Below are 19,986 nucleotides of genomic sequence, written 5' to 3'. Positions count from 1 at the left end.
AAAAACATGAAAGTATAGTAGCATGTAAGTTACTGAATAGGGAAAGCTCCATTTGTGCAAAAATGTCATGTAGTCCTTGGGGTGGAGGCAAAACCCTGCACAATGACAGGTCCTGCAAGCATGGTCATAGCTGGTGACTAACAATGAGTTTACAGATATTCTCCATGGACTGCATTGCAACTAAGAAGTTTATTTTCAACCAAACTCATAGAAAAACATTGACATGGAATCTTTTGAAAGATAGCCCTCCAAAAATGTTATTATCTTTCGCTGAGTCACATAGCTTGGTAATGAATTACAGAGTAATCACTTAAATTGTAAATTATAGTTTGCTTAGTATAATCACTAAATTGTAATTATGCACAATTAGTGAGATTTAGTGCTTTTAATTGTTGAAATATGCAAATGAAATCCATTCATTTTCCATCCAGGTGTACTGCTATGAGACATTTCATAACAGCTATCAAATTTACAGAGAGTAAAATGAAAGAAGGGAGAAAAAAAAGTTACTCCTCTCTTTTTCTTTCACTGAGATCCACACATAGATTCAGAGACATCTCTGTCCCTGAAAACATTTTTTAATAACTTCCCAGAATTGACCTTTGCTGAGATCTGTCTCCAAGAAGTTTCTCTCCCAGGGCTGCTGTAATGGCCAAGGAGACATCCTTGATCCATTGACACATTTAGAAAGCAGAATGGACAGGGCTTACTAAGTAATGGGAACTGGGGCAGAGGGAAAAACAAAATTTTAGAAAAACTCCAAGATTTGGTGCTTAAGCAAATGTTTAGATGGTGAATCCAAATATAGGTGCAGGATGACTGTAATATATCAATTATTGTGAAAAACCAGATTATACAAATTTAAGCACTTTATATAAGATGTCTCAAAGACTTCTATGTTAATGTGTGTTATGTATCTCTAAGGAATGGATATGAAATGCGACATCTTGATATGGCTAAAATTTATTTGCAGAACTTTTCATGAATTTTTTAAGAACTAAAATTTAAGTGAAATAGGCTTTAGTCAATTGTTTTCTGTTTTATAATTTGGAATTCTCACTTATCTGAATGTATGTGTCTCTGGTTTTCTAGACCACAGTTTATTTTAGGGGATGAGTGGGATGTTGCTCATCTTTATACTGCTGGAACAAAGCAATTATTCCTTATGGTGGGAACTCAATCGATGATTATAGAATTAATAAGCAAATGATGATGATTGTGTTACAGTAATTCTAAAACTATTGTATAATCTCTCACAAGAGATGTGATGCTAATTTTTAGCAATTTTTGTTGAGTTGGGTATAATTTGATAAATCATGGAAATACCAGCAGCATAGAGGTGGGTGGTAGAAAGCTCTAAACCATATTATTCCCATAAATCCTTGATTCTTGTGTTATCTTCTGTACATACCACTTAAAAAATAATTTGTCTATATTTACCATCTCTAAGTATGATTGATCATGTATTATCAAACCATATGTTCTCTGGATAGGGTTGCTAAATAAATTATAGAATGTTCAGTATAGTAGACACCCTTAGGTTGACCTCAAATGAGACACACTTTTGTGTAATCTCCTCACCTTGAATGTGGGCAGAACCTGTGACCTGTTTCTACCCAGTAGGATATGGTAAAGGTTATGGGATATTCTGTTAGATTATACAACAAAGGTAAAGAGATTTTTCCAATGTGATTGAGATCCCTAATCAGTTGACATTGAATTAATCAAAAGAGAGATTATGGTAGGTAGGCCTGATCAAATCATCCAAGCCATGTTTGTTTGTTTGTTTGTTTGTTTTAAATTTATTTATTTCAGGGGGAGGGAGCAGGGGGGCAGAGGGAGAGAGAATCTTAAGCAGACTCCCTGCTGAATGCGGAGCCTTGACACAGGGGGCTGGATCTCAGGACGCTAAGATCATGACCTGAACTGAAATTAAGAGTTGGATGCTAAACTGACTGAGCTACCCACGCGCCCCTCATCTGAGCCTTTTAAAAAAGGAATGAGTTCTTCTCTGAAGGCAATGAATCAAAGCAATAGAGACTTTATCTCCGTTTCTGATTTTGAAGAAGCAAGCTATCACAAATCATACAATCAAAAGAAATTTACGTATTTAGTAACCTCCAGGAATTCAGAAGTGGATCCTTCTCTAATTGAGCTTCTAGATGAGCATACAGCCCAGCCGACCCCTTGATTTCAAGCTATGTGACTCTGAGCAAAGAACTCAGCCATAGGTCAGAAGTACTCTGACATGTAACCAACATAAATTGTAGGATAATAAGTGGGTAATTTTTTAAGATGTTAAATGTGTAATAATTTATTATGCAGCATAGAAAATGTATACACTCATTTAAATTTAAGTTTCAGAAAAAATAAATATGATTTCTAATATAAGTATATCCCACATAATATTTGGGGAATACTTATATTTTTTTTAAATGTTTTATTTATTTATTCATGAGAGTCAGAGAGAGAGAGAGAGAGAGGCAGAGGCAGAGGGAGAAGCAGGCTCCCCGCCTAGCAGGGAGCTCGATGGGGGACTTGATCCCAGGACCCCGGGATCATGACCTGAGCCGAAGGCAGATGCTTAACCATCTGAGCCACCCAGGCGCCCTGGGGGATACTTATAGTAAAACAATTACTTGTTTCTCATCTGAAATTTGAATTTACTCAATCTATATATGTATGTACATATATAGTATACTCAACCTGTATTTATTATTTATTTATATTTATTGCTAAATCTGGCAATCCTACTCCTGGGAAATTCTCACTACCTTTACCTGTTCCCTAACCCCCTGGGTGAGTCACTAGCACTTTATGTATAAAAACTTAGTTTGAAAAGTATGCTAAGTCTCACAAAAATGCTGCTGGGAGAAAAACCGGGGCCACCAAATAAGGGATGTTTAAATTTGCATAGTGTAGAACACCCATTTTGCTTTATGATATCTATCATAGCCACACTCACACACAAAAATAATTCAGAGTATCTTGTCACCTTCAAACACACACACACACACACACACACACACACACGCACATGCACCAGCATACACTATCAGTAAAATATATTCTTGAAACCACATGCTTTTCAGTAACTTTGTTTTACTTAAAGAATGTTTTATTGAATTTTCTTTTTAATGAAAACCAGAACAATCAAAAAATTTCAAAGTTTATTTATGGTTACTTTCCAGATTTCTCTTTATATCACAAGAATTCAGGTGAAGTAGTTGTAAAGAAATCAATACCAGATTTTTGTATTCCAATCTTAACTTCTTTAAGCACGCTATCTGCTATTAAATTCTTTAGAAGTTGTGAGAATTTCCTTATAATGAGGCTATTGTGTTAGAATTTAGAGGGCTTTGAATAAAAAAGCATTTTAAAAGAAAAGAGCCTGGATTTTGATGTAAATGATTCTGGTTTTCATCTCTATTTGAACACTTATTAATTCTTTGCCCTTGGATAAGATATCTAACATTTCAAGGTCTCAAATTTTTCATCTGTGTAATAGGCAATGTGATATGTACCAGCAGAGTTGAATGAAGGGATACTCGTGATAGTTATAATTTAATGACAAGCATTTTAGATATCTATTTAATTGTCATATCAACTGCTTTTTACTAATGAAGAAATTGAGACTCCAGGATATTAATTTGTCGAAAATCATGCAATAAAATGTGCCTCAATCAGGGTTCAAATCCAGACTTGCTCTTCAATCTCATGTTCTACAGCTTCTTCTAAATAAAACTCACTTTGTATATATTCACTTGAGTTGTTTATGTCACCTGTCAGTAGAACTCTCACTGTTAGAAAAAGAAATGGGCCATAAGACATGTGTATGCTCTTGTACTTTCTGTCAAATACTTTCATCTGTACCATTTCTTTTTATTTTTCCCAAAATGCTATGAGGCAAGTAGGGAAGATGTCATTATCTTTATTTTCAGAAGAAGAAATGGAAACTTGGAAAGGTTGAGTAACTTTTGAGTTCAATGGGTACTTGAACCTATAGCTTCATATAAGTTCTTTTTATTCTGCTTTACTTCATCTCAATTACATATGCTGATAGCATCTCCATTGAGATTATAACGTCCCTTTCCTTGTGTGAGGTAACTGGATAGGAAGAAAGTACAAGACAAAGATTACACGTTCACAAATTCTGGCCCATAAAGTTTCACTGATGAATAGGAATTCACGGTTAGGTTGGAAAGGGCTAGTTTGGCTCTTCTGCATTCTTACCCCAAATAACACAGCAACTATCCTTTTTTCCTCTTCTTGTCTGCATTCAAGTGTTGAGAAGGGAAGAAATTTAGCTAATCTGTACTTCACCAGGGAATGAGCTCTGATCTTGGTTTGTTTTGTTCATTCCTTCTTCTTTGCAGCATGGCTGGGAGATCTTAGATATCTGGCTGTCACAGAGGAAGTGAAAAGGGAGCCAGGGAAGAACTTTTCATTCTGAGCATCAAGTCATCTTTTCCATGGGAGGGTTCGATAAATGCCAAGTGAGCAGCCCTTGGTTTTCTTCAGGTACGTGAGAATAGATCATTACACATATTCCCACTCATATGCATTCCCATCTAAATCCCACTCTTAATGTTTTAAAAAATTATGATAAAATTACTTTATCCTTATAGACAGATTTTGATTATTTTCAAGATCAGACTATAGTCCACATTGGTTTGGAGGATTAGATCACATCTTCTTTAATAAGGGTTTATTGAAAAGCTCTAATCTGTTTGGGTAGCTCACTCTTTGATGTGTAAATTGTTCCTCAGTTACTAAGACTGCAAAGAGGTTTGTTTTACCAAATATAACCTTTCCATTCATATACAGTAATGAATGCACATGGACTCTCATTTAAATGTCATTGTCACCTGGATGTTCACATGAGATAGGCAAAAGTAGTTCCCAATAAGTGAAACCACTTCAGTCAGTAGATAACTCATGCCTTGTTATTTTGGAAACTAAGGTTTTTGTTCTTTTTTTTTTTTTTAGATTTTTGTTTGTTTGTTTTTACATTTTGGAATTTTTCTGTTTGTATTTTATCCCTTAATTACATGCATTTGGAAAAAAAATGTGGTATGGATTAGAAATACATTACAAATTAATTTTAAGTGAAAAGCAATAAAACTTCAGCCCAAATCATCATTGTGATTAATTTAAACTTAGAAATTGCTTCATTTATATTCTGGTTAATTCTGTACACTAATTTAGCAGATGTGTCTTAATTTTGGACTCAAAGATAATTTTAAAAAGATTTTTAAAAATTGAACAGAACTGAATATAAATTTATAAATATATTTTTCATTTTAAAGCATTGCTTTCCAACATTCAACTTTTTAAAATGTCACTAATAATCATTAGTTTCTTGAAGTGTAGGTTTCTTGAGAGATGACCTAATTTGGACAATGTGAAATTCTTTAGCTTTTAGTTCACATGAGTTTCAATGACTTTTTTATTTTTATAATTCATCTGAATTAGGGTTAAATTATATCTCCTTTAGTTCTTAAGATTTCATTCAAACTTTAAATATAACTAAATTACCTCCTGGCAAAGGGTTATGATAATACATTCCCACAGGGGAATAAAAGATATGTTTAAATATTATTTATACTTTTACATGAAGCTAGGATACTATAGAATGAGACTTTATTATTACCATCACTGCCTGAGTAAAATATTCCTGAGGATCAAGTTATCCTGTTTTACTTATAGAATGTACATTTTCATGATGACCTTGTATTTTACCAACGCGGGAGTCAGAGTCATCTTCTGATCAATGGCTATGAATTTTTGTTTTTGTTTTTCTTTTTTTCTAATATTGTGAAGTGTTAGTATTGGTAGTTGAACTCTTTTATTTCTGGCCTAATTAAAAATATGGTTTAAAAAAGTCTACCAAAATTTTAAATCAGGCATAATTCAGATCATTTACCTGGGAAATGAACAAGAGACTCTAAATCTTCTGAGAAAAGCTATCTATTCAATTTCTTTTTGTTTTAGGTTTTTTTTTTTTTTCCTGAAGAGTTATATAGTGTTTATTATGAGATAGCCACTTCAGAGATATTAACAGGTCAATTCTATGTTAACAACTCTAGGAATAAGTACTATTAGTAACGGATTTTGCAACTAAGGAAATTGCATCACAAAGGGATCAGATCACTTGCCCTCAAGAGATGTATATACAACTTTAAGATAAAGTTCAATGGGGCTTTAATGGGGAAGAGAGATTAAAGAATTTATTTCTCTAAAATTCTCTATACCAGCTTTTCTGAAATTTCATTTTACATTTATCACCAAGAATCTTGAACATGCACATACATGCATTCAAGTACACACACACTCAGAGACACACAATCATTTGAAAAACACTATTTCAGTATGTCCCTATTATTTGACCAAGGCCCTATTTCCTCACTCAGCAGCAAGTAACTCCTAATGAGACTCTGATACTCATGTTAGTGGAGTCCGGCTGAGGCGCTGCTGCTCAGCACCGTAGTCTGAGCTTCCCTGTACCAAACAATAGTCTTGGCACGGAAGTTGACATCCAGTTTGTAAACTGGGGCATGTATTTCAGGCTACATCTGGACATACGGATAGCAAGCTTACACTTAGGGGGATTAAAAACGGTTCTCTCCCTCCCTCTAAAACAACCTGTTAGCACTCTTCTGAGCAGCGAATTAAACCGATATCACTCAAAATATTCTCTCAACAATTTGCAATAGCTGTACCATCAGATTTTCATTGTTGGCCCAAGTAAACAGAATCCAAAGATGTCATTTTGAAATTTAATTTGTTTTTCAATTAGCAAAGATACAGAAATTTCCAAAGAAGTAATTTAAGTGTTTAAAAAAAAAAATGTTTATTGTGGAACACAGCTGCAGGACACAAATCCCACACCATCAGGGATCGGAGGGCCTCCATTGTACATGGGCAGTCAGTTCGTATGGCACATAAATGAGTGTTCTGGCCTGAATTCTATCTACAATTGGGCTACCTTCCTTCTTCATATTTGAAATGTGCCAAAAACTCTCTTAATTAAGTCACATATATTCTGCTATGTATAAAATATTCCTTACCTTTCAAAAGTAAATGAAGTTTTAATATTTCTTTCCTATAATGGAGATGAGTTTGTTTCAGAATTTATTATGTGATATTCACATATAAGAGATGACGTTGCAAGACTGGCAACATTTGTAGTAAAAACCATCACAACCATCAAAACAACAATAGTGCAGAATTTCATTTTTGTAACTCATAAGCGGGAATGTGTATAGCACCCTGCATTTTATTAGTAATGACACTCCTTAATAGTCATTTTACCTAATGAGATCATCTGCTTAGTAAGAAACTGATGATGTTTCTTACTAAGCATTCACTACTGCTCTAAGTGTTAAAAAAATAATACTTAAAATGTCATTTCCTTTCTGCTGTGCACAGCTTATTCTATTAAAGCTAGGGAATTTCGGAGGTTTGACCTATTTCAGAAACTATTCTTGACCTATTTCAGAAAACTATTCTTTATCCTCAACTCTTTGACTGTATCCCCCTAGATTTACATCAGACTAATTCTGGATAGAGTTCAGTGATCTTTGACATCAACAGAATAATCTTTGGTGTGATGAAATATAGTCCTATTGACTAAATTGCAGCCAATTATATTTAGACCTTTGACCTAAATAGTGACCTTGAGATCAAGCAAGGCAATCAGGGCAGTAGAATTTCCTCTTGTTCATGGCATGCATTTCTCTATGAATTGAAAATTTTACAGTGGGCAAATTGGTGACATATTGACTTATTCCCCAAATTGAGAAATAAAAATACATTAAAATAGTTGACAAAAAAATTATCATTTAGAAAATACAGAATTTAAAAAGTACAAGATTTAATTGTACAATATATATCTTGTATGAAACCAATAAAATAGCCACATAACCTTGTTATTAGGAGATAAGAGATTATTAAAATATTAGAAGATTAGAATATGTGTTAGGAGATAAGATTAGGATAAAATTTAATTTGTTGTTTTCATATCTGTTAAGTTTCATACTCTTTATCTCCTGACTAATTTATGACCTATAACTGGACAAAAAATTTGAATGTGTATCATAGAGATCATACCTTTTTAAAGTATCATTATTTTAGAATAAATTTTATGTAATTTGCAAAAGGTTTAGAGCAAAACTTGTTTTTTCCTCAATGCTATTTTTTTTTTTTTTACCAACTCAAGACAAGAGAACAAAATTAGAATATATATCAAGTAACAGATAGCCAAATGAAAAAAAATTTTTTCTTTATGCACTGTATGAGAAAAACCGAGCTAAGACAAAACAGAACAATCATTTGAAATGGAGGGATCATTTTGGATGTAAAGATTTCAGCACAATCATAATGTACATTTTTAAATGTTCGGATTTTGGTGCAAAATCTTTTCTATACCAGAATAGAAATTTTGTCCAACTCTTTATGGAACTTGCTGTTCCATTCATGGTAATTACTACTGAAAAGTATTTCATTCATTCAAGCAACTGTATCTGTAAGCAGCAAGCAATAAATGTTGCCAAGGATTTTAGGCTAAGATCCAATATATATTTAGCTGCAATTTTGAGAAACTCCTGGAAACTAGGTCATTCTCATGTTATGTATATTAACAATTATTTCCCATAGAGAATCCTAGAATAAGATCATTCCCAAGAGTTACACTTAAAGATGTTTCCCACATGCAAGGTTTAGATTACTTATAAAACAAAAAATGAAAATAAATACAAATACCATCATTCTGAAAGTCACTTTGATAAATCTGTAGATGTGTTGATGATGATACTAATTTTATTAAGTTTAGTTGAAAGTTAATTTGCAAATAACAGCAGCTTATATAAAATTTTGGAATATTAGCAATCAGATTTTAGAATCAGATATGGGTAATTATTTTACTGTAAGAACTTGTGCAAATAATCACAATTGTATAATATCTCATACACTACCTGTACAGGGCTTCAGAAATGGTCTTTGCTTATTTAGCTTCACTGTCGATTTATCTAAATCATTTTTTACTATTTTACAACATAAAATTGGTTGGTATAATTCTAGTGTTATATTATTTTATATTTTAGCTATTTTTTTGTTTATATTTATGTAGTTATTTTATATTTTTACAATTTTATTTTTATAGCCTCTGTACTTTTATGCAATTTAAATCACCTTCCTAAAATGTTCTTTCTTTTTTGTGTGTGTTTATGATCCTGCTTTCCAAGGTAGAGCTATAGTTTAACCCCTTCAATTTCTGTATCACATAGATCTATATCAATATCTATAATTATCTAGAGACTACCATTCAATTTATTTATTTTACTAGTTAAATAAAGCACCGTGTTTTTATCTTTCATATATAGAGAGAGCTTTTGAATCCGAAGTATTAACATCACAAATACAAGTTCAATTACAGAATTAATTAATTAATTAGTTAACTAATAAGGGCACCTGGGTGGTTCACTTGGTAAGGTGGTCTACTCTGGATTTTTGCTCAGGTCATGATTTCAGGGCCCAGGGATCGAGCCTTCAGGCTCCTTCTCCCTCTCTTTCTCTCTCTAAAATAAATAAATAAATCCTTTAAAAAATAAAATTAAATAAATAAATAAATAAATAAGATCCCAGATTTGTGAGAAAGGGAATTTGTGAAAACATTAATGTTTATAAATACGTAAACATGTGTTGGCCACTATGTAAGTATTATTATTTATTGTTAATTAATTTTTTAAAAACAAGTACACATATTTCTTACTAAGTGAAATTAACAGTGCACAAATATACAAAACCTATGGGCTTATAGGATTGACATTCAAAAGGGGAAAGCAGAAAATCACTTAAATTCATTAAACTTGAGTTTCCCCTTCTTTATGACAGCAATGTAAATCAATTCACTGGGTTGTACTATCAGGACTAAGTAAAATATATAAGTACAATTTTTACTGATGTTTGGGTTTTTTCAACAAACATTTATTGCACGAATACAATGCTTCTGGCACTCTTGTAGGTGCTAAAGATAGAAAAGAGAGACACAGTGATAGGTGTTATGATAAAAGGAAAAATTAATAGGGATCAAAGAGCAGAAGCAACTACTTTGATCTGTGGAAAGAAGGTGGGAAGGCAATACCATGGGAGTTTTTCCACAAGACTTGATTTCTAAACTGGCAGCTGAATTATGACCAGTTGGAGTTAGCCAGATACATGAGGTGAAGTAAACAAGGAAGAATGTTCTAGGTAGTTACCTCATTTACAATGAAAAATAGCGTCAAGACTTTTAGGTTAATTTCCCTGTTGATTATCAGAACTACATTTCATCACATGAGAAATCTGAAGCTTACAGAATTTAAAATCTGTATTGGCCTAGGTTTACCTCACTAATGAGAGAACCTGCATTGAACCTGTCTGTCTGACTCTAGAGTGGAAAATATTCTTTCCAATATGCTACCATGAGAGAACATATAATAGATACTGAATAAATATTTGATGCTCTACTTGAAAAACCTGGAATAATTAAGTAACTCTAGAAAATTGGAACTTCTTATAAATATTTAATCTAAAAAGTTGCATATGTCAATCAAATTAATATCTCTATATATGAAGTGATAGACATGACTTATTTAAAGCCTTATGTATTTTACAAATATTCACCCAGAAATAGCACATCTCTTAACTCTGTCTGAATAACACAATTCCAGAAACATGAGGTCCATGCAAGCATATAGCTGGCTATCTAACTAAGCAATTTCATATATATTTCTCTAAAAACAGATCATTTTTGTTGCTATTGTTTCTGCCCTAGAGGAACCCTGGGGTTTCTTGGCTCTGAAAAGTTAAGATAATAGAAAAATTTCAATATGAGCACAGAACATGAAAGCCTCCAATATTCACAGAAATATATCAATACAAATAATATACCAATGTAATTTTCAAAGAAGAATTTTTGCTTTGCCTTAAGCTGTCATTCTATAATAATAAAAAAGTAATAAAAATGTTGATAAAATATCAAGTAATAAAACCTTATTCTGAATATAATAATGCTGAACTTTTTTATTGGAAGTTCAGCTTTAGTCTTTCAAAATATCAGAGGGCACTTAATTATTTTTTTAAATGTTTGTCATTAAAATGTATGATTATAATCCATAGTGTATTAAGCTCCAAGATTACATGGGACATTTTTCATATAATTAAATTAATGGTTAAATCAAATATTGCTGGAGGCGTGAAATAAACTTTTCACTGAACCACCTACCAAAAAAAAAAAAAAAAGAGAGAGAGAGAGAGAAGAAAACAAGAAAAAAATCACTCCCTTTTTTCCAAGAGCATTTGTTTTTGCTCTCTTTGCCATAAAGGAAAATAGTTTTCTTATCAGTATGATAAATTTTAACAAGTCTCCTCTATTTCCGCTGTAGCATCAAAATCACGACTTTTCTACTGTTCTACAATTATAATCCCTCGCAGAGAATGTCTGCTTTAGTCCACAAAATATGGCTATGCAGAATAAAAGCAAAAAAGACTTTACAGTCTTTAGAGTCTTTATGACTCCAATTCTAATTAATATTAAAAACCATATATACATTTTTCATGAAATTATTTGTATGCATGTAGATTAGAGTCCTTGAACATATTATTCTAGATGGAAAGATTGATTTCATTAAATAGTCATTGACTTATAACTTGGGGGAAGAATAAGTAATTTTCAGCAATCATGTTTATAAAATGTTACTAATTTCTGGATAACCCAAACACCATTGTAATGGGTAGAATTCTCAGGTGGACCTAAAGATTCTTGCTCTTTGGTGTACTACTTACCTTGTGTAATCCCCACCCCTTGAATATGAGCAGAACATGTGGGTATGATAGAATACCACTCTAATGTTAACATTACATAGCAAACATGAAGGAATTTTACAGATATAGTTCATGTCCCTAATCAACTGACTTTGAAGTAATAAAATGGGGGGTTAGTTTAAGTAAGCCCAGTCTAACCAGGTGAGCAGTTGAAAGAATTCAGAGAGGTTTCAAGTGAGGGAATTCTCCTTTTAGTCTTGAATATGCAAACACTTTGTAAACTGCCTATGGAGATGGCTGCATGACAGGGGCAGGAAAGTGGCCCCTAGGATTAAAAATGATCTCCTGCTGGCAACCAGCTAGGAAACAGGCTCCTACAATACAATGAACTGAATTCTATCAAGAAGTGATGAGATTGGAAGATGAGCTGGGGCCTCAGGTAAGATTGCAACCCAAATTAACACCTCAATTTTAGACTAGCCATACCCTGACTAGTGGAAGCAGTTAACCTGGGCCTGGAATCTTTACCTAGGGAAAATGTGAGCTAATAAATTTTTGTTGTTTTAAGCAGCCACACCACATTTGTGGTAATTTGTTAAGCAGCAGTAGGAAACTGATACATTCATTAGAGAATATCAGCTGCATTATAATGTGTTTCCCATCAAACAAATGAATGCTAAACTTAAAAACAATTGCTTAAAAATTTAATTATCAATATTAGCTTTTTATAGGAACAAACCTGAACTTTTATAAGAAAAAAATTTGCTTGATTTTAACCATATGATAATATAATTAAATATACCTAGATTAACTTCCTTGTTCTGATCAAACACACTTATTTATTCTAAGAAGGCTTCTGTGTCAGTCAGGGTGTAGTATAAAAAACCCAGAAACCTTTCTAGGCTTTTTAAGCCGAAAGGTATTTATTTATTTATCTATTCATTCATTCATTCATTCACTTATTTATTTATTTTTAAAGATTTATTTATTTATTTGAGAGAGCAAGAGAGACAGCCATGGAGGGGAGGGGCAGAGATAGTCTTAGGCAGACTCCAAACTCAGCGCGGAGCCTTACCTGGGGCTAGATCTCTCAACCCTGAGATCAGGACCTGAGCAGAAACCAAGAGTCAGAGGCTCAACCCGCTGCACCACCCAGGCACCCCATCAAGCAGAAAGATATTTATTGAAAGGAGTTTGATGCTTACAAAATCACCAAGAGGACTGAGGGAAGAAAGTGAGGAAGCTTCTCTATGCTTCAAAATTAGGCTGCCAGATTCTGTTGGCAACAAGATCTGTTTATGTGTATTTCCGTAAACAAAAGAGGGAGGTGTAGAAGAAGAAAATAGCCAGATCAGTTTGTATTAGTCTCAAGCCTAAGTTTGTATTTCTATTATATGCAGCTATTCATCTCTCTGTTTTCCCTAACATAATATTTATAATACAATATTGTAATGACTCATTACAGTCTAAAAATATTTTATGTATTTTTCTCTCAGCATTTCCATGTATATATTTCTTATTAATAAAATTGGTAAATATGCATACAATTTGTTTCAGTAATAAGCAATTAAAAAATCTTCAGATTCTTCATATATATATATAAATATATACATCTTCATATACATGTACGTATATATACACATACATGTATATGTGTATATATATATGTATATGTACATATATACAAAATTTGATTATCCTTTCTAGATTTTCTATTAAGGAATTGATAAGTACAGGAATATTTCTACAGGAATGTCAAATGTATTAAAACCCAAGTATTGAGTATTATTAGTATGGCTCATGATTTAAATGTGCTTGTATGTGTAAGGGCTCATAGAATTCAGGTTGTAGGTTTTATTGTTTGATTTCGGTAAGTGTATGTACCACTATTTAAACACAGTGCCACTTCAAAACATGTTCCCCTACTATACTGCATTGTTTCTTATCTGTGTATAAACAACAGAAAAGAAAATAGGCATTACACTTCATAAGCTACCAAATTAATGACCTAAGAAATTGTCACAAACTTAACGGAATTTATTTTGGGAGTGTAGTCTATGTGCATCTTATTTCAGTTACTGCAACTTCTTCAGGAATATTATTTGTGGCCATGTCTCCATCAACCCACATTTTTAGAAGGAAATATTTGTCTTGTAATCTGTTCTAATCAACTGGATGACGTCTAAATGTGCTGTAGAACACTTTGCAGAGACTTTGCAGAGAGTGAAACCCCCAATATTTGTTTTCTAATATATCTTTCAGGGTTCTAAGATCGAATTGTAATATTTTGGGTATATGGATCTAAAATAGTTTTTTTTTTTTTTTGAGAATTTATATGCCTAGTGCTATCTAAAGCATTCTTTTATTAACTTACCCTTGCTCACAAAAAAAGGCCAATATTTAGTCAGTATGCTTCAGTGTCCTTGCACCTGATGATAAAGTCTTGAAATAGTTTTATTCTGATACCTCTTCCTTTCCACCCTGGCCATACCAACCTCTTAGAAACTCACTCTATCTCTCCACATTCTAGCAACTAAAGGGTTCATAGCTGTGCCACCAGGAAGCCACCAAAATCCTGCTAAAAATGGCACAGATACTACTTGCAATATTGGCTATTAAGTGGCTCATTTTGTAGTTGTGTAACCTGAGGTACAGCGTGATTAAGCAACTTGCCCAATGATAGCTGGAATTTACACCCAAACAATCTGACTCAGAAGTAAACTCTGTAAACAATACTGTGCAGTCCTAGGTATTGTCATAAGTTAAAAAGGAAGATGTTACATTTACACTCATATTTTGATAAAATTCTAGGGAACCATAATGGAATGATCAGACCAATTTTACACTTAGGCAGGCATATCTATATATGTATACATATTATATATGTATTAAGTTTAGATTATATCTTGAAATTAGTTCTCTTTTTACCTTGTATGTTTTTATTGACTTATTGAAGTGACAGAAAGTGCAGAGTTAAATACTGTAAATAAAAAAGACATCAAGAAATTATTTAATTTCCACATGTACAACTAAGTCAGTTTCAGCAGCAAGAGTGCTTCAGGAGAAAACTCAGGTGGGCTCAAGGCAACAGCCTACTGCCTCAGCAAGATGGTCACTTGTACGCTCCAGGCCTGAAATTCTTTGTGCAGCTGCAGGTTAGTGATCACTGAGCTCATTTAAGTAGGATTGTTGCAGAGGTGACCTTTTCAGTCTCCTACAATTTATGTCATTTACTGGCAATTGGGAAAGCAGCTACAATAACATCAGTTACCCGAGAGGCTAGTCCTTCTGCGGGACCTCCTGCCCAGACAACAGACATCTCAGTAGATCTTATGCCAAGAAAAAGCATGCAAGTAGATATGTAAAACCAGAATGTCCCGCAAAAATTGTTACCTGTATAATCAAAAGTAAAAAGGACTCTTTAAATCTGTTGGCATAAGGCATTATTACATAAGGCAATATATTTACATGAGGCTCAGCCGAAAGCAGAGAACTAGAAAAAAAAAAAATATATATTGGAATAGGGATCCCTTTTTTTTTCTTTATTTCAAAACCTGTGTAAATAACGCTAACAAGCTTTTGTTCCTGTGCCAGAAAAACAAGGGCATGAATGATTCAGTTGGTCAGTATCACCTTGTACGAAATAGGGTGGCTTCCTCCTAACACAATCAAAGCCTGTTCTAAATAGGCATTGGTTTTGTGATTGAATTCTTCCTTCTGAGAGTAAAATTGAAAAACTTATCCATTTTAATAAAATGGTGCTTTAAATGAAGTTCCCTTTAACAGCGTTCTCTGTTAAAGAACAGAAGTTCTCTTTGTCGTTTCATTTAGTGATTTTGTATTAGGCTCAAACATATTGTTAAACGGAGACATTTTAACATGTATCTATCATGAAATGTATAAGGCAACTGTGAATATAAGACCTCTCATGTCCCTAAGGAGACAAACTTGAAGTAGGTGGTCAAATCACTACTTGCATTTAATTTACTAATTTAATAATACAGGCCTAAAATTACATATCACACGGAACAATATGTTTTATTTTTAGAAACAGAGCTGTTTTCTATTGTTAACATTTTATGAAAAAAAGACATTCAAATTATTGTGATACATATTGTTTCAGAATCTTCATCATGAATGAGGCCACTTTTTGAATTATTTAACGATTTTCCAAAGTACATCATAGCATGTTTATCTAAGTTGTCTGAAGTAAAACTCCTGTTTATAATCCATGTTTGGTGCTGTCACTGGAAATTTTATCCCGTGTTACAAGCATCCATTTGCATAACTCGAACTGTCTGTTGTGCATGTGTGAATACCACTTGCCGCAGTGCTTTATAAAGTGATCTTCAGGAGTTTTGTTTACCGTGACATCTAACACAACCATGAAGCCATAACCTCCGGAATCACTAACACTGTGTCAACTATCTTTGCTTCCTGTTTTCTCTGTTTATTCAGTGACCTCTATTAGTGTCCAAAACTAGCATTGACTGATTCATTCCTGTCCTCCAGAGACAGTACTGTTTGGCTCAAAATAAAGGAAGGGAATGGGCACCACATTGTATGACAGCAATAGGCTCACCTAATTAGGGTTTCTAACTTAATCCTGGCTAAAGTGTAAATTGTTGGAAAGTCTATTTTATAAATCTAGCCCATACTGATACTCGTGAGATGTATCATTTACATAAAGAATAAGAATCAGTATGTGTGTGTGCGCACACATATGCATGGATGTACATGATTACACATTACTAATTACATTATTTAATAATATTAATTTCACGCTTTTCACACAGCCATTAAATTAGGATGAAGGCCTAAACACAGAAAAATCTTTAAGATCAACAATCTGAAATCAGTTATTGGCCTCCAAACTTTGCTCTGCTTTCTAAATGTGTTGTCTTAGACGAGCTGCTTACATACCCTACGTCTTACTTCACTCCTCTCTAAATTAGGGCTAATAAAGGTACTGACAAGAGAGGACTGATAAAAGGGACTTAAGAATTTAGAAGAATTCTTATTAGTGGTATGACAGAAAGACATTTAACAACCAATTGTCAAAGCCCGTGACCATAATATTTTTATTCTTAAAATTCTGTCTGTAAAAAAAATAGAATTTGAATTTTACACAGTGAAAAATGAACAGAATAAACCAGTAGGAAAATTTACATAAGAATTTAAAAATCTGGAAGAGAATATATGTATGTATACATATATATAATATTTCCTATTTATATACTTACAAATATTTCCCATTTATATACAAACATTTGTTTATAAATTTACACATCATGTATATATAAATATGTACATATGATCTTCCATTGTCCTTTCCCTTCCTTTACGATGATAAATAAGAAATTTTTACATTTTTAGATACTTCCTGTGCAAAGAATTACTTTTTCTATAAATGAAAGAAAAGGGCAACACCATAATATGTACAGATAATAGGATGAGCTGACTTTTGCTATTATTGATCTTGAAAGCTGACTGTAATTTCCCATGCAGTCAAACTGAAAATGTCAGGTAAAAATTACTTGGTCTATCGATGTCCTTAATGCCATGGCACGTCTGAATAGCATGGTCCACACTCTTAAAAATCTTACAGCTTAAGTTGTTTATTTTAGACATGCTTATAAAGATTTCTATCACCCATATCTTACATCTAATAGTATGCTTTTCCACATAGGAAGCTGCTAAGATGCTCAAGGAATTCTCTGCCTTTTCCTTCAGTAGAAAATTATTAGTAATGCATGAATAATAAAGAACTTCACTTTTTCAAGATTAGCAAACACTAGCAACATTTCTTACCCACCCTCTGCTTTCGCCCGCAGAGACATTTTTTAACACCATGAATAACTCTACAAGTCTGTGTTATCTTACAGCACTGGAGAGGAGTCCGGCCCCAGGCCAAAGCCCTGTGTGTGGTCTCTCAGGCTAGACCAGTGGCAATTACAAAGGCTCTACCTTGGCAGGTCACACACCAAGTCTGGTTCGGGCCAGGACACTGCACTCTGTGAAGGGAGCTCAAGGACCCAGACCCTGCTGACTGGCTAATCATACCTGCATTCTCGGCCTAGGCCGCTCTACCCATAGGCCTCTCTTAAGCACCTCTGCCAAGACCCTTCCGTACAGGAGTGCCTTAAAGACACTGTTTTCCACTCTGACTCAGAGTCAGTACTTTTCCACTCCTAACACTTTCCCCCTCCCTTCTTTGGCCCCCGAGTCAATAAAATGGCAGGAGCCTTTTGTTAAGGGCTCCCCCAGCACTGAGGAAATCCCTACATCTGCACTGTTCCACCAGACCTCGCTCAGTGCTGTTCCACCTGGGGTGGGGGGGTGGGGGGGGGGGGGGGGAAAGAACATTGAGTTCTCCTGAACGCGATTTCTCCTGCTTATGCTACTTACACTGTCACAATAAGTGATTAAAGGCTTGACTGCTACTTTCATTTTGACTTGTCTTAATTGACCACTTGACATCTGGCAGCTCTGCGCTCTCCAGCTCAGTTCAGCTGTTGACAATTGGTAGGGAGAGAGGATGATAAAGTTATACTATTGAAAGGTGACAAGTCAGAGAATGAGAGACATAGTGAATGAAATTCATTAAAACAAATAAGGCAAAAGTAATAAAATAGAAAGTATTTCTGACACCCAATAATATTTTCTTAATTTAACTCTATAGATATAAGAAAGAATTGTAAGCCAGGAACTTCGGAGGTATTTCTGATATTTGGTTACCATGGAACTGTGCAAAGAGATGGGTTTGGTTCCGATATGCATGTGATTTAATTAAACAGGGGGTGGTGCAAAGCAAAGACTGCTTCTCTCGTCTGTGCCATTCCAGGAAAATATTCATGGGAAATATAACAACGAAAAAGTCAAAGACTCAGGCAGTACTATGATTAGGGTTTCTTTTTCTGTAACTGACTTTATGTCATAGCGTTTAAACATAGTGCGCTCTATACGGGACAGTATCAAAATTTGCAGCACTTGATAAGATAGCATCTCCAGTGAGTAGAGACATAATTTTGGCACAATCCTACAGAATAGGTGAAGTGGACGATAGAAAGCAGAAGATGGGCATTATTCGCATTTTAATTCCTTGGTTACATTCACGGAAGCTGATGGCATTAGACATAGTAAATAGGGAGTAAGAGATTTGACCCCCTCAAGGTTCTTTTAAATCCTGAAGGCATTCCACACTTTTGATGGGCTTGGATTCACAGCAATTTGACAACATGTTCCCTCTCTGATTAAAACTGCTGTAGTTAGCTTGAGAGCATCAGAGAAAGCTGTCAAATTAATAAGCAAGAAAATGCTGCTTAAAGCAAGATTTTAGAGGCTGTTTCTCACCTCGTTTGCCAACTCTACCTCAGAGACTACTTATTTAAACAGTTCTTACATTGAAATACTGTACATTCCTGTGTTCATTTTAATTATGAACAGCCCTTACGCTACACTGAATTCCCAATATTCATCATGATATCTACCACAGATTCCAGTTGTTTCTGCTATCTCAAATAGAAGGACAAACCTTCTTCCTATATGATAGACTAAGATATTTTAAAACCAAAACATTCTTCCGCACCCCATCCCTTCCCCCAAGAAATAATAGCTATTCCCTCACTATTGCAGGACTTGTGATTTTTTGGAAATAAATGCATCTTGTATCCACTTTGAAGTATTAAACTAAATAAACCCACCCAATATTGTAAATGAGAAAACCAGAAAGCCTAATATCTTTATCCAAATGGAATTATTACAGTATTGATAGAAGAAACATTAATTAAGTTATGGTAAGGTTCAATGGTCATATAAAATGTTCAAAGTCCAGTAACAAATAAATGCTTGAAGTAAATGATTTGGAGAGTATGAATTCGTATTTGTTGAGAAGTTCCTGAATGCCAGCCACCACCTTCAATGATAGGTAATATGTTACCTCAAAACCAACTAATATAATTTAATGAATGCAGATGCATGAACTAAAGTCCTAAGATGTTTAACAACTTTATGCAGTCCACACATTTCACATTTCTTCCGTTGGCACCCAGCTTGCTTCCATAGGCCACACTCTATTACGCACATGCACGGCCTTCTCAAGTGTGCTGAGCATGTGTATGATTACACTTGGTACTTCCAAACAAGTCAAGATAGGTTTTTATATTTATGAAAATTACCAAA

General features: G+C 33.9%; 1 long non-coding RNA gene across 1 annotated transcript in view; it reads left to right on the top strand.

The window, feature by feature from the left end:
- LOC116631284 overlaps window positions 1-19,986 on the top strand; it is a 308,230-nt gene that overhangs the window by 214,458 nt on the left and 73,786 nt on the right. The window contains exon 3 of the long non-coding RNA XR_004299159.1: window positions 4,377-4,521. This is a non-coding gene — a long non-coding RNA (uncharacterized LOC116631284). The remainder of the gene's footprint in view (window positions 1-4,376; window positions 4,522-19,986) is intronic.

Source organism: Phoca vitulina, unplaced genomic scaffold, assembly GCF_004348235.1.
Source record: "Phoca vitulina isolate PV1807 unplaced genomic scaffold, GSC_HSeal_1.0 scaffold5, whole genome shotgun sequence".
NCBI classification, from domain to species: Eukaryota; Metazoa; Chordata; class Mammalia; order Carnivora; family Phocidae; genus Phoca; species Phoca vitulina.
The sequence above is the reverse complement of the archived record's forward strand: the minus strand, read 5'-3'. Positions and strand labels throughout refer to the sequence as shown.